Below are 16868 nucleotides of genomic sequence, written 5' to 3'. Positions count from 1 at the left end.
GCATAATCATTTTGAACAGGCATGCAATCCAGTGGTCTCAAATTCACGATTGGGCGTATTTTGTGCACTTGAACGCCATTGGCCAGTGCTACTGCCGTGATTCAATGAGGCTTCAGTAGTATTTGCTGGAAGGGGTTTTTCCCATTGCGTTAGCAAACACAATGTCGAGAGAACCGAAATTGAACCAGTCGAAAGGGAACCAGTTTTTCTTTTAAACCAATCTAAACAAATATTTGCAGTATATTCATTTTATATCCCCAATTATACTTCATAACATATTAGGGGAAATATATAAAAAAAAATTCTAATTAATTTATACTAACTGGGACTTAAATAAATTGTCAGTGTTCATTTTAACGGTTAAAAATATTCTGTGTTAAAAGATTTCTTCTAAATAGAATATCCAGAATTAACAATATTAATATTGTTTAAATTGATAATCATTTTATAGACTTTCCTATATTCTCAGTGTAAGCTAAGATCCATTTCATATGACAATAATAATCAAATAATTATCAGTTTATAACAATAATTAGTTACATTTATATAGCGCTTTTCTGGGTACTCAAAGCGCTTTACATATAGAAAGGTGGAATCTCCTCAACCACCAATATTTAATAATTCAAGCATAGAAATAAATGTCCTTTTCCAAAATAATAAATTGTAATTGTAAAGGATTTTTTTTAAATTGAAAAATAAATAGACATTTATAACATTTAATATTAAATTGTATTTAATTCATTTTCATCCTGTCAATATTATGTTATAGCTCTTTAACTGGCAAAAGATGACATCATCGGCCAGGAAGAGACCGTTTGGAGGGAATTCAACAGTAGCCTACAGCACCTGTAAGTTTTGGCAATATGTCTGATTTATTGTGGTAGTGGGTGGTTTGTCGCAATCTAAAACATCAGTCCATTTTGACATATTTGCAGAAATCGGTTTGATAGTATCGACGGCTGGAAGATTAAAAGACTAGAAAGATTACACTTCTGCTAACACCCTCAAATAGCCTAACGTTAAGGTCTGTCGAGGTTATGCAGCTCAAAGTAATAAACTATAGATACGTTTAGATGTTTGATTTTAATTACATTTATTTACTTTTATATCATAGTGGTACTGTGTTTATGTCGCAATTTCTGGTCCAAAGTAAAAACTTGGATCTTTAAATATTGAGAACCAGCGTTTCACCAGCAGGTGGCAGCACTGCACTGTTCCCGCAGGCCCATAGCAACACGGAGGACATTGCACATGCTGCTGAGAGAGAGAGAGAGAGAGAGAGAGAGAGAGAGAGAGAGAGAGAGAGAGAGAGCTGCAGCAGCAGCACTTACATAAGAGAGCCAGCTGCTGTGTGTGTGTGTGTGTGTGTGTGTGTGTGTGTGTGTGTGTATGTTTTCTGCTCCCATACTTTGAGGACATGGTGAAATCCCACGCCTCCATATTTTTTTCTCATTATTTTTAATTTAGCTGTGTTCATGCCGCTTGCAAAAACATACAAATACAATTCTGACCACCGTGTACCATATTAATACCATGTTTGTTTGTCTTTGTTTTTTTGCATTTGTTCTTTGAAAGACAATGGCGTAGTACATAACATACTATATGAATATGGTAATCATTCAGGCCCCTGCTTTTACCATCTGTTACCATATCTTTATACCGTGTTGGGTAACATTTACAATGTGATTAGATTTCATAATGCCTTTCAGGTCTTTCTGCAACTACACTGTTATTAAGATTAGAAGCTCAAGGTTAGACGGTACCAAGTGTTTACCTATTACAATCTTTTAATGTGATTTAGGCCGTGTTAAGATGTAAATGCGTCCTTGCGTTCACGTAGACTTCAACATATTTTTTTTTAATAGAGAACTGATTAGGGAAATAACATAGACAACTGGATGGTAATACTTTATATTAGCTAACTACATTAGTTAACATGAACTTACAGTAAACAATATTTCAAAAGCATTTATTAATCTTGACTTTTACATTTACTAATACGTTTTTAAAAGGAACATATATTTATTACCTAACATTAAGAAAGGTTACTGAATGCTCATATTATCCTCTGCAGTTAAAAAAAGATAGAGAAACATTTTTTTTTTTTTTAAAAAGAACTTATTTGAGGAATAAGATAGACTACTGGACAGTAACACTTTATTTTAGCTAGCTACATTAGTTAACACAAACTTACAGTAAACAATATTTCAACAGCATTTATTATTATTTTAAAATCATGTAACATGTTTTATATTTACTAATATGTTTTTAAAAGGTACGTTAACTCTATAACTTGGCATTTATTAATTACCTAACATTAAGAAACGTTACTGAATGCTCACATTATCATCTGCAGTTATATAAAAGTATATTTTTAAGATTTAAAGTGCACGTTGCATCTCTTTTTCACCAGGGTTAAAATGTGCTCTTACAGAGCATGCAAACAAACATTGTCAAATGAGTAGGACACGGGTCGAAGGGCAGCGGTAACATGGCCGGCGTCCAGGCAAATGTCAGGGTTTCCCTGCGGCTGAATCAGGAATTATGAATCACAGGAGCCGGGCAAGACGAGACTGTGTGAATGCGACAAACTGTTCATGTAAAGTTTAGTATCACGAGGGGTACGAGAGGGGTGACGTCCTTCTCCTGGCCGTTCCCTCTAAACATAGAAGCGCCGCGACTGACCATGTGCTTTGTGTGATGTATATTTAGGTGTGGCGTTAGTGTGTCTGCCCGGGATTGGTGAGCACATGTGTTAGGGAGAAGAGTGTGAAAGGTTTGTTCATTTCATTGGTATCTGTATATTTATACACACACATAACAGCTCAAAGTGTCTGGCAGGGCTTTGTTTATCACGATTGCACGGCTGCCCATTTGTTGCCCATTACGCTTGTTCTTACTGTAAAGCCTTATTTTTATTTTAACTTCATTTAAAGACGCCACACCACATCAAAACAACATAATTCTTAGGTTGTTTATTTAAATACAAGGGGACATTTCTTAAAGGAAAACCATTCAAATTCAGTAATTCTGTCCTAATTTGCTCACATTGCGCTCAAATGTCATTCACCCTTCTGCATATTGAAAATTGGCATGCTGTGTTTGGTTTATAGGACACGTGAGAACAGATCTGTCACTGACATCAAATCTGGTGAGCGCTAGGTTTGAATATGCATGTGTGGTAATTACATTAGAGAGCTACTGCATTAATAGAAGATAATGGCTTCATTTGGGGCCTTTTCATCACATAAAGCTATAGTATGACACTAAAAGACATAAAAGGGCTACTGCACGAGGACTATCTTTATATATATATATATATATATATATATATATATATATATATATATATATATATAACATATATTTTAGGCTCTGGTCACAAGGCACATGCTCCTTTGGTCTCTGACTAGATACATGCTCTTTTTGCATAAAACAAAAAACCAAAAATGTTTTTTTTTGGCCCATGGCATCAATTCTCAATTCATTGGTGACAGCCGGGTAACAATTGTGTTTGGCCTTCGGCACTGTTTGTAACCACTTTGAAATCAAACCATTATTATTAGGCTTAGCAACAAGCAAATTTCAAGATATGACTTGTCCCTTTGTGTTTATAACACATTATATTACTAAAAGTATTGGGGCACCCCTCAAAATCACTGAATTCAGGATTTCCAATCACTTCCATGGCCACAGGTGTATAAAATCAAGCATTAGGCATGTAGACAAATGCTTTCTACAAACATTTGTGAAAGAATGGGTGCTCTCAGGAGCTCAGTGAACTCAAGCGTGGTGCCGTGATAGGTTGCCACCTGTGCAATAATTGGATTCGTGAAATTTCCTCTACTAAATATTCCACAGTCAACTGTTAGTGGTATTATAACAAATGTGGAAGCAATTGGGAAAAAAACAGCTACTCAGCCACAAAGTGGTAGGCCATGTAAAATCACAGAGGGGTCAGCTCATGCTGAGGTGCACAGTGTGCAGAAGTCGCCAACTTTCTGCAGAATTAATAGCTACAGACCTCCAAACTTCATGAGGCCTTCAGATTAGCTCAAGATCAGTGTGTAGAGAGCTTCTTGGAATGGGTTTCCATGGCCGAGCAGATCATCCAAGCCTTACATCACCAAGTGCAATGCAAAGTGTCGGATGCAGTGCTGTAAAGCACACTGCCACTGGAATCTAGAGCAGAGGAGATGTGTTCTCAGGAGTGACGAATCATGCTTCTCTGCATGGCAATCTAATGGACGAGTCTGGGTTTGGAAGTTGACAGCAGAACGGTTCGCATTGTTCCAAGTGTAAAGTTTGGTGGAGGGGGGGTTGGGGTATGGGGTTGTTTTTCAGGGGTTGGGCATGGTCCCTAAGTTCCAGTGAAAGGAACTCCTAATGCTTCAGCAAACCATGACATACAAAGTCAACCCCAAACTTCTGAACGCTAGCATTTGCTTGCGCTGTATGAAAAAGAACAGCGTTTACATTCTTCAAAACATTTCCTTTAGTGCTCCTCAAACTCATACGGGTTCAGAAAATCATGATCTATTCCTTCATCAGGGTAGAAACCGGCTGCGGTCTCTGTTCAGTCTGTGGGCGGTTTCAGTGGGTTGTTAATGAAGTAAAAGTGAGTTTGTCGTCAGTTTGTTATGCCTCTCATTACTGCCCATCCGTTGACCTATCAGCCCTGTGATGTGTCTGTAATTTATCAAGGCCTCTGAAGGCTGTAATGATTCAGGCTTTTTAATATCCCTGCACTGCAGTCCTCCAAATTTAGAGGTAGAAAGTGTGTGTGTGTGTGTGTGTGTGTGTGTGTGTGTGTGTGTGTGTGTGTGTGTGTGTGTGTGTACTCAGCATGTTTTTTTTTCTCACTCGGCTCACAAAGTCGCCCCTAAATTTATCCTGACAGTCTCTGGGGAAATGCCTGGAGAACAGTGCTTATAACCACAAAGGGGCTTGCAGAGCACAAAACTAGAACAAGAGCAGCCGAGGCATTTCTCTAGAATAAAACCTGTCATGGGGCGCTAAAGTTTGAGCAGGTCCGCTCCATGATTCTGACAGGTCAAAAGTACAGAACAGTAGAAGTGCACTGACAACTAAGACAAAAATGTAGAAAGGTAGTTTGATGTTGCTATTGCCAAGGTTTTCTGTAGTGCATTGCTCGGTGTCTAGATAGGGCTTGTTTATGCGATTTTTGCATTCTGACCACATAGAATAGTAGTAGCACAACGTTTTTCAACAAGCTGCATGATTTGAGCTGTCATTCTTTTTGACTGGTGCAGGATGGGTTACTCAACAAAGATTAACCCCTATGGGTGTTAGTTGTTAGTATGAGCAATAGTAATAGTAACGGTTGCTTTAGAAAGTGCAACTAATGGTAGAAAATGTGCTCCTTAGAGTAAAACATGTTAAAACATGCATGAGACTCTAAAACCAGGCACATGTTTCCTAACGTCCTCAATAAACCTCTTGCATTTTACCCAGGATGAGAATACAGTTTGAGAAACAACAGTACTCGTACACTTTTGTGCATTTAACAGAGGTACCTTTTAGAAATATCTTGAGATTCTATCAGGTTAACCCTTAAAGGTGGGATAAATGCTATCTGGTAACCGTTGTTGGTATTTCAAATCACCAAAACACACACGCCCCTACCCCCAAAAGGGTCTCGCCCCTATTTTGATAGCGCCGCCCCACACATACGTAACCCAGAGGAATCAACGGCTATTGCAGAATCTCTAATCCAGGTCGAATATTCAATGAAAAAGTTATCCCTTCTATCACAAAAACACAAACCGTTCTTGTGAGCAACTCGATTGTACAGGAGCAAGACAGTCCAACTAATGAACATATTACAATTATGACAAGATTAGAGTCATAACGATCTCAAAATCACAAACTGTTCTCATGAACAACTCTATAGCACGAGCCGACAGTCCAACTAACGACATATTACAATTATGACAAGATGAACATGACACACGAGCATAGTCAAGCAGCATATATTAGGCTAGATCTCGGCTAATGTCCGTCATGTGTGACTCGTGTTTTTTATAATGACGTGCACAGAGCGAGAGCGAGCGCTCTTCTCGCCATCAATAGTAGACACGCCCCTTACCTGCTGATTGGCTACAAGTTTGTTATTCCACTCGGCCCGTGTCCTTTTTCTAAAACAGTTTTGAAATAAGACTTACCCCACCTTTAAATCATTGAATGTTTCACCATTATTACATGTACGGGTCTTTAGTGACCCAGATATATGGGTGGATCTTTACCTGTCGCAATAATACAAAAGCCTCTTGATATTATAGAGTAACAACAAAATAATTACATAATTTAGCATATTTCTTTATCTTGTCGAGCGTTTAAGGGTTCAGTTTGAGCAGATGTTTTCTACCATCATCACTGTCCTCATCAGAGCTCATTTCCCAGTACATTCAGCATCTGCCTCATCATTTTCAACATCAGTATTTTGATCTCTGACAGCTTCTTCATCAGATCCACCATCAGTGATAGTGACGGTAATATCTGATTGTGTTCAGTTCTCGCTCTGCCGTAAATCTGAGACATTTTAGCTTTTGCTGATGATTCTTCCTATTCTTTTGTTTCTTGCCTGCGGTGACTGTGAGTGAAACATCACTTCATCACTGTGTATCAGACATTATTACCTTAAGGAGTAAAGGTGAACTGTGCTTATTCAGTCATCGAAGATTAAATTATTGCTGTGCAGAAAAAAATAAACTTACACTGTTACACACCTCGGGTCATTGCGAGCGACCATATACAGTTTGTATTTTTACAAAAAAATTATATTGAAAACAGGCATTCTTTTATAATTCGTAGGAATAATAAAATGGTTGATGTCTAACTTTTAAAAATGAATGAGGAGTGGGGTAGAGAATGACGTCCTGGGTCACTAAAGACTTGAGGTATGCGTTTAAGGGTTAAGCAGTCCTTGTCCACCACAAAGGTAAAACTGTTGTTGTGTCGATTTAATCCTGATGTTAGTATAGAGCATTGTGTATAGAGCAGTCAGGGCGGTCACTGGACCGCATCGTAAAACAATATGGATGCATGTTTTTGGTAGGCAGTAAAAGGAGAGGGACAGTTTGTCTAGGGATGGAGGAACATATAAACTGTGCAGAATAACTGTGTGATGTTTGGAAGCTCTCAAGCACTCAACCCCAGTGCTTTCACAATAACCTTAAACAACTCAATATAAAGTTATTTTATATTTATAAATGTGGGAGGATTCCAAGGCTTCAATGCCAACACAACAAACATAATCAGTGTACCTAGTAGGGAGATAAACTTACTAAGTACAAAAGTACAATTAAAAAACTCCCTTACTAGCTTAAACCAGATTAAAAGGAAATGACAGAGCTCTGGGGGAAGGTGTTGCCTACATTCTCAAATGCCTCCTCTCATCTTCAAATCACATGAGATACTCTATTGGTTCATTTGAGTTTGAGTTTGGGGTCAGTGAGATTTTTTTTTATTTATTATTTTTATTTTTTAAGTCTCTTGAGCTTTTATTTGGCTCTGTTGCTTTTATTTGATCCTAAGCACAGTAAGAGCCTGAATATTGTGAAATTTTATTACAATTTAAAATAACTGTTTTTTTATTTGAATATATTTTAAAAATGTAATGTATTCCTGTGATGGTAAAGCTGTATTTTCAGCATCATTACTCCAGTCTTCAGTGTCACATGATCCTTCAGAAATCATTCTAACATGAGGATTTGATGATCAAGAAACATTTCTGGTTATCAACAATGTTGAAAACAGTTGTGCTGCTAATATTTTTTTGTGGCAACCTTTTTTTCAGGATTCTTGAATAAATAGAAAGTATTTTTTGTTGCAATTTTGTAAAAATTTTCTGTTACTTTTGATTAATTTAATATGTCCTTGCTGAATAAAAGGGTTAATTTCTTTCTTTTGTTAAAAATGTTTTTACTACTAAAACAAAATCGTTTTGGAGATTTCAGTCTTTCCTCCTTCAAGTTGAATGGAGCTGAACACCAGCTGCCCATTGTGTTGAAAAATGGCCAAATGAACCGATAAGGCATTCAGAATCCATTTTACTTTTGACGTGTATTCAAGTGAAACGGTTATTCAACGAGAACAAAATGAAAGGCAGCGCTTGATTTTACGTATTTAGAATTGATTGTATTGTAAAAAGTGGTGTATGTATGCATGCATGTTTGAAGGGCATGAATTGAAAAGAAAGAGAACTATTTAAAACTTTTATCCAGACTGCAAATGGAATATAAAGAGAAAGCGAGCAAAGAGAGCTTCCTTTATAATCACTGAAGCTGTCAAATCTACTGATCAAAAAAGCTGTCTTGTATTGCACAGTGCTGGTGGAGTTGATTGGATTCTGACTGTTTTAAACACCTCTGATTGGCCATTGCATTCACATACCCAACAGATTTGTCTGTGATTGCCTACAGTGATCAAATGGAAACCTTTGACGCTCTTCACAGAGTGCTTGCACATATACACACAGCAAGGTTTGCGTTTGAAAGCAGCCTCCTATCAGGTATAACTCATACTGAAATACTGATATTGTCATATTTTTTACATTTCAGTATGGGTAGCGGTACTTTGGATAAACCCAAATGTTTACCTTAACCTTGCTTTGGTTTTTGGGAATGAGGGACAGGTGCTTTAAGAATCGTGTTTAATTTATCACTTTGACTCAGCACCTGTGCGCTCTGTATCCTGTTTCATGGATCACTGTGTTGGCTTTCACAGCATCTCTCTCCTTCTCTTTCCTATTCCCATTTGTCTCCTCCCCCTCATTCCATCAGCACCATCCTGCTCTCTCTCTCTCGCTCTGATGTGCGTCACAGGCTGGGTAAACACGTTTGCTGTGAGGCCTGCTGCTCACCTGCTTTGAATTTTACATAGTGAGTGGGCTAGAAGCTGAGAGAGACTGTGTGTGTGTGTGTGTGTGTGTGTGTGTGTGTGTGTGTGTGTGTGTGTGTGTGTGTGTGTGTGTGTGTGTTAGATGAGCTCCTCTGATCTCAGAGGCATGAGGACACATGCTTCATTAGCCATGTGTCAGAGACAGACCTTCAGAGATCACTGACCACTGCAGATCAACACTATCAGCATCTGTTTGCACATTTCATTTTATATGGCAGATCACATGTTTATTTGGATCTCGTAAGCCTGCTGGAAACTGTAGCAGAGCCCCATTAAATGAGAAATTCAGCCGGAAAATTCAAGTCATGTCACTCCAAACCTGTATACATTTACCTGTGGAAAACAAAGAGAATTTCTGAAGAACCTTCACTTTTGAAGAGTCTTCAAAAGATGCCTGGAGAAGATTTTTTTTATAGTAAAATAATTAAATTTTGGTGTGTTGTCCACATAAAGCAATTGTATGGCTTGAGACAACTTATATAGTGCAGTTATAAGCCATACTTTTATGATGCTCTCTGATTTTTTTTTTTTTAAAGCTTGGCAGTATGAACTGCTTTTGCATGGAAAAGAGCTGTATGATTCATCATCATAATCATTAAAAAAAATTAAGAAAAAATCTAAATTGTAACTTATAGTCCATATAATTAACTTTGCAGCCATCTATATGCTATAATACATGCTATAAAATTATTTTTAAAGATATAATTTTCAATCATTTTATTCAGCAAGGATGCAATGCAACTAAAGTGACAGTAAATACATTTAGAATGTAGAAAAAATATTATTTAAATTATATGAAAAAAATATTTATATTCTCTGAACAGTGTGTGTGTGTGTGTGTGTGTGTGTGTTTGTGTGTGTGTGTGTGTTTGTGTGTGTGTTTGTTTGTTTGTGTGTGTGTGTGTGTGTGTGTGTGTGTGTGTGTGTGTGTGTGTGTGTGTGTGTGTGTGTGTATACACTCACCTGAAGGATTATTAGGAACACCATACTAATACTGTGTTTGACCTCCTTTCGCCTTCAGAACTGCCTTAATTCTGCGTGGCATTGATTCATCAAGCTGCTGAAAGCATTCTTTAGAAATGTTGGCCCATATTGATAGGATAGCATCTTGCAGTTGATGGAGATTTGTGGGATGCACATCCAGGGCACGAAGCTCCTGTTCCACCACATCCCAAAGATGCTCTATTGGGTTGAGATCTGGTGACTGTGGGGTCCATTTTAGTACAGTGAGCTCATTGTCATGTTCAAGAAACCAATTTGAAATGATTCGAGCTTTGTGACATGGTGCATTATCCTGCTGGAAGTAGCCAACACAGGATGGGTACATGATGGTCATAAAAGGATGGACATAGTCAGAAACAATGCTCAGGTAAACGATGCCCAATTGGCACTAAGGGGCCTAAAGTGTGCCAAGAAAACATCCCCCACACCATTACACCACCACCACCAGCCTGCACAGTGGTAACAAGCCATGATGGATCCATGTTCTCATTCTGTTTACGCCAAAGTCTGACTCTACCATCTGAAGGTCTCAACAGAAATCCAGACTCATCAGACCATCTCTCTCTCTCTCTCTCTCTCTCTCTCTCTCTCTCTCTCTCTCTCTCTCTCTCTCTCTCTCTCTCTCTCTCTATATATATATATATATATATATATATATATATATATATATATATATATATATATATATGCATCAGACTAAGCTATGCTGGAAATAAGTGCATATTAAGAATTAATATCATTGTGTGATGGTGAACTTTCTGTGTCTACATCAGCATTGTTCTGGCTTTCACCGCTTGTGTTTTCAGCACCTTGGACAGCGGCCAAACAGAAGCACGTCGCTGAGTGCGAGAGATCCTCCTGTCGCTGAGCTGTGATTGGTCAGATTTTAAGCTCATAATGATGCCAGACGACAGCGACTGAGTGATGAGCTCCACCATGACTGAACTGGGCCTCTCCACAGCACCTGCGTCTGTTAGTCCACACCGCCACTGTCCCAACACAGCAGTAACCTCTGGGTTCAATACAGGTTAAACAGATAGTTATAAAAAATACAATTCTGTCATCATTTATTTGCCCTCTGTTCTGTTCCAAACCCCATTTTACACGAGTCGCTTATGCTCACCAAAGCTGCTTTTATTTTTGATCAAAATGCATCAAAAGTTTCCGAAATCATTCTAATATGCTGATTTGGTGCTCACAAAATTATGTTGGAAAAAGTTGTGCTAATTAATATTTTTTTAGGGAAACCATGATGCATTTTTTTAGGGTACTTTGATAAATAGAAAGTTCAAAAGAACAGCTTGTATTAAAATTTTTTGTAACGTTATACATATATATAAGTCTACGGTCCTTTTTGCTATTTTAAATGCGTTCTTGCTGAATAAAAGTATTAATTTTCACCCAGTAATTGCTTTCAATTCTTGCATTCCTTTGCAAAGAAACCAAAAGTTTTTCTAGAAGCAGTGCAAGTTTACTGGAACAATGGAGCCGCGAACTTCACATACTTTTGAAAATCCAGTGTTTAGTCGATCCTGGTAAACGCTCATTGTCACGATTCAAAGCAGCTCTTTTCCAAACATAAAAAAAAATCATGCTAATTCTCACAATAGGACCAGGAACAGCAGGCAATAGTGTCATATTTGATGTGCATTGATCCCAGGATGGCTCTACAAAAAAAGTGGATCTGAATTGACAACATGAAAACTAGTTTGTCCTGATTTCCTTGCAACAATCCTTCCCTTGCTAATCTACACATTAAAAAATGTGCCTCCGGATGATTAATTTCCTAATTACACACAAACAATTCTTATTAAAAGTTAGTTTGTATTTTCTCTGTTCAGCAATTTGTCACAGTGACCAAAATAGAAAATGCAATTGTGCTTTTGCAGTGTTTGTGTGCTGACTCACACCGGAGCTGTACAGTGTGGGTTTGTGTTTTAGTTCTCTGTGTTTGATTTGACTGCTAAACAGATGTGTTTTTTCTGAGGTCGCAAGAGCTCAAAGGAGGTAAGAAGTGTGACAAAAATATAAAAGCAATTTTGACATCGCTTTGTGATTGCAAGACTACGATTAATCTGTCCTTTGCTTTGTCTTACCGACAGATCTGAAGTGGCCTTAAATGCTGTTTCCCCTTCCATAATCGGACAGCAAAATGAAGTCCTGCCATTTGACACGTGGAGGGGAATCAGACCCCATGGGAGGGAAGCACGCTTTGAATTGCAGCATGATTGTGAGTGTGTGCCTGTCTGTGTGGGCGTATATGACTCTGGCTCATATTTCCAGGAGCTTTAGATTTGTCAGCAGACAGGCCTGACTCTTCCTTGAGGTCGCTCTGAATTAAATATGAGGAGTCTTGTGGAAAAGTTTCTGCAGGACAAGCAATTGTCAGGCGGTGTCTCAGCTGGTAACTTTACATCACTTTAACTGTTTGACTTTAATTGATTCTGTTTGTGACAGTTGTAGAAAAGTTGAAAATGTTAGACTGAGTATAAAAGGTGGCTTGTTAAATCTAGAATATACACTCATTTTACAAATATTTGGCCATTTTCTATCCATAATCCATAATCTGGAGTACAGCAGTTTGCCAACCCTTCTTATACCTACTACTTTTTTGCATGCTGTGGAGCATTTTCAGGCACACAGGATATATTCAAAACATAATATTAGTTTACTACTTACTGTAAACTCTGCATTTAATACTATATACTACCTTTTATTTTTTAAGGCAGTGGCTATTTGGCATATAAGTGCAAAGAAATGTCTAAATCAGGGTTCCTCAAACTCGGCCCTGGAGCACCACTGTCCTGTAGAGTTTAGCTCCAACCCTGACCAAACTCACCTGTGATTTTCTAGTGACCCTGAATACCTTGATGAGCTTGTTCAGGTGTGTTTGGTCAAGGTTGGAGCTAAACTCTGCATGACAGTGGCCCTCCAGGACCAAGTTTGAGGAACCCTGCTCTAAATACTAGGCTATCTATCACTATTTGCACTAAGTGAAGGTAAAGAACCACCCGACACAAAGCCACAAAATAATTGAATACACAGCTAGCCATAGATTATTCCGCTTATACCATGGTAATTTGCCAACATTGACAACTTAAAGTTGTTATTGATGTTTGCAGCGCAATATTTGACCGAAAGGGTTAAACTGATGGTTATGGCTTGTTGGATCTAGCATTCTGCCCACTTTGAATCAGACACAGATAAAGAGATAAAGTGTTGCGTACGATGACATTTATTGAAATTAATATTTGGCATTTATTGGAATTAATGAGAGAGTGAGAGAGAGAGAGAGAGAGAGAGAGAGAGAGAGAGAGAGAGATTCGTACCTGCGTCTGTTTAGCGTCTTAACAACAAAGATGTGCGTGTGTTACTTCAAAATAGTGATGTAACCCCCTCTTTGCTGAGAAATATACTGATCAGGCATAACATTATGACCACTGAAGTTAATAACACCGATTATCTCTTCATCACGGCGCCTGTTAGTGGGTGGGAAATATTAGGCAGCAAGTTTTGTCCTCAAAGTTGATGTGTTAGCAGCAGAAAAACTAGGCAAGCGTTAGGATTTGAGTGAGTTTGACAAGGGCCAAATTGTGATGGCTAGATGACTGGGTCAGAGCATCTCCAAAACTGCAGCTCTTGTGGGGTGTTCCCGGTCTGCAGTGGTCAGTATCTATCAAAAGTGCTCCAAAGAAGGAACAGTGGACAACCGGCCACAGGGTCATGGGCGGGCGGCCAAGGCTCATTGATGCACGTATAATATATTGATCCAGTAGCGAAGCTATTTTAATACTAAAAGTCGCTGGGCAGTGTTGATAACAGGTTTCTGAGCTCTTGAATGGTTGTTTGTGTGCGTTTGTGTGTGTGCACTTTCCAGATATTTTTGATGAGAAAAGGGACCCAATTTTGTATAATTATTATTAATTTTTATAATTATTATTATTATATATATATATATATTCACTGATTCTCTAGAAGGAAAGACAATGTTTTTTTTCGGAAAGACAATTTTGCTTTCTTTAGTGTTGCCCTTTGGAAATAACAGAAGATACTTACATTTTTCCCAGGAGAAAAATGTTTTACAATTATTACCCCCGCCTCTTAATGCATCGTGTACATTTTTTCTTCTTCAAGGATGCTGATTTTTTACATTTTTTATTTAGGAGCACAACATAAAAAAAACATAAAAATAATCAGAAATGTTTCTTGAACATCAAATCCTCATGTTAGAATGATTTCTGAAGGATCATGTGACACTGAAGACTGGAGTAATGATGCTGAAAATACAGCTTTACCATCACAGAAATAAATTACATTTTAAAACATACTAGTTTTTAAATGCCTGCTTTTTAAAAAGCTTTAAAAATTTTAATGCAGCTTTGGTGAGTATAAGTGACTTCTTTCTTCAAGTTCCAGTTGGATGTGCAGTTCACAATCTTCATAATAGATGAATGCATACTGCCCAACTATATCTAACTCGGATACGGCCTGTCTCTGGATATTCAGACCTGCTGTAACAGAATATTCAAAAAAACATATGCTTAATTATGCATGCACATCAATGTATTTCAAAACGATGTATGGCAGAATTTAGTCAAAATAACCTTCTCCTTCATACATGTAAGCTTTGTAAGTGCTTTACACTTTTTTGCAAAGCTTATTTGATGGTTCCATAAAGACCCTCCAGCATTCATGGAATATTTCCATCCTGCAAAAAAAAAGAAAAAAAAAAAGTTTTTCACTTGAAGAAAAAACATTGTTTTAATTAAGAACTACACTGAAAGGTCTTTTGTGGAACCAAAAATGGTTCATGGTTCCTTTATATTTTAAAGTATATTAAAGAACGTACAACCCGAGATATGTATTGAGTGTTGCCTAAATTAGTTTTTACTGTAAACGTTAGATGTTGTGCTCTAAATTAAGTTAGTCTTTTCATTTTTTAATTAATAAAAAAATAAAAGTCAAAGTGAATGTTTCCTCTTGAAGACTAGTATAGAGCAAACTTTATTATGGCCTGTTGTGTCGAGTTAATGGACTCATTGGGGAGTTGACAGCTACTACTACTCAACTCTTGCATAATGAGCAGGCAAGACTTTCTCTTTCCTTTCCTTTCCTTTCCTTTCCTTTCCTTTCCTTTCCTTTCCTTTCCTTTCCTTTCCTTTCCTTTCCTTTCCTTTCCTTTCCTTTCCTTTCCTTTCCTTTCCTTTCCTTTCCTTTCCTTTCCTTTCCTTTCCTTTCCTTTCCTTTCCTTTCCTTTCCTGCCTTTGTCTGAGCTGAGAGCTGATAGGGAGTCTCAGGTTCCCTGTGGTGTGTGGCGCTCCTGAGGGTTCAGGCGTTCTGGATCTCCTCATGTTCTCTGGCCTGTGCTCTTGCTCTCTGCTAATGAACTCCCATGACATAGAAATATACAACAAACATACAGCTGAGGGAGGAAGAACAGTGTCTCCATTTTAACTAGAGAACTCGGAGGCTGGTTTAGCATTTGGAGCACTGCACGGTTTCTTCAGAATAATCTTTTATTGACATGCATTGTCCTCAAAAAATACTCAGATACAATTTGCAAGCCGGGTTGTAGAGGTTAGCCGGTGAACAGGATGAGCCGGCTGGATTTATGAACACAGGTAGGCGGAGCCTGAGGATTTGGACCTATATAAATAGTAGTTCTAATCAAGGGAAAGCTATAAGCACTAAGAACAAATGAATAAGAGCCACATGAAAAGGGGATTGACCATTCTGACCCACAAACATGGTATAGTAAGGGATTAGGGTCAGCTTTCCTCTACGACACAACCTAAGTATAGCAATGCGCTATACAATGCTAATGTGGTCTATGTACACTATTAGTCAATAATGAGTTTAGCTTAAGCTTCAATGTTCATTTATACTATTTTTAGGGTCCGAGAGCTTTGTCTGTTATGGGAGCGACAGGAAATATTTTAAATGTGGACTAGTGCTTAAACAGTTTCATGTATGTTGGTAAATGAAAAATAGAGAAAGTTACAAAGCAACATCGCCAACAACTGGCCTGGCACGAAATAAAGTGCTTTTAGTCATTTTTGCGGATCCGTGTGAACTGGGATTGTTTTGATAATGCTGTCGTCTGCACATTAAAAAAGAAAAAATTTCCTGTTCAAAATATACTGCCTACCCTACTAGTCAAAAGTGTGGACACAGGTTTTTATTTTGTATTATTTCTATTGATATTTTGTCTGCATTTTAGAATGATAGTTTTTATGACCTGTTCCTGTAACACTAATTGCAGTATGGGAATGATGTTGTGACCAAAATAATGTTAAAGAAATTATTTATATTTGAGCTTCTTTTTCTTTTTTCGAGATTCAAGCATTTAGTGTTTGAGAAAAACTAAATTAAGAGTTACTAACCTTTTGACATGTCGGGTATTCCTGCAGGTCAACCCGTTTAACCTTGTACTTTCACTGAGTATTTTAAACCAGTGTTTACAGTACAAATAGGGAAGTCACCAGGACAAACTCTTAATTCATCCAATTATCTAAATAAGCTGACTGAACTACACGAGCTGGTTTGAATCTAAATGGTCCCAAACTCCCAAAAGTGACATTGTTTGTTTTCTGTGCAAAAACCCCTGTGACCAACATCACCGTGTTGCATTGTGTTTTTATAATGTCCGGAGCTTGACGTTCCTTACACCGGAATTTATCAATCAAAACACTCTGTTATGAAAATATTGCACTTGTTAAATTTCTCTTTGACGCATGCACAACACAGACGTGTGTTTTCAAAACAATCACCCAAAGAATCTAATGTGTGCACTAACAACCGATTACTGGGACTGTGTACTAATCAGCTGACAGAACTTTTTAAATGCCATTACATATCAATGTTTTGTCATGATGACGAAAAACAAATAATTGCATAACGCCTCAAATGCTCACTCTTATTCCGGGGTGCGGTTCCCAAAAGCG

General features: G+C 37.8%; 1 long non-coding RNA gene across 3 annotated transcripts in view; it reads left to right on the top strand.

Annotated features, from left to right (window-relative positions):
- Nucleotides 1-786: 786 nt before the first annotated feature.
- LOC137093427 (uncharacterized) overlaps nt 787-16868 on the top strand; it is a 35142-nt gene continuing 19060 nt past the window's right edge. For all 3 annotated transcript variants that reach the window (XR_010908453.1, XR_010908450.1, XR_010908454.1), the window contains exons 1-2: nt 787-848; nt 10731-10951. This is a non-coding gene — a long non-coding RNA (uncharacterized lncRNA). The remainder of the gene's footprint in view (nt 849-10730; nt 10952-16868) is intronic.

Source organism: Pseudorasbora parva, chromosome 2 (genome assembly GCF_024679245.1).
Source record: "Pseudorasbora parva isolate DD20220531a chromosome 2, ASM2467924v1, whole genome shotgun sequence".
Classification (NCBI taxonomy): Eukaryota; Metazoa; Chordata; class Actinopteri; order Cypriniformes; family Gobionidae; genus Pseudorasbora; species Pseudorasbora parva.
Note: the sequence above shows the minus strand (reverse complement) of the source record. Positions and strands in the feature narration are given on the sequence as shown.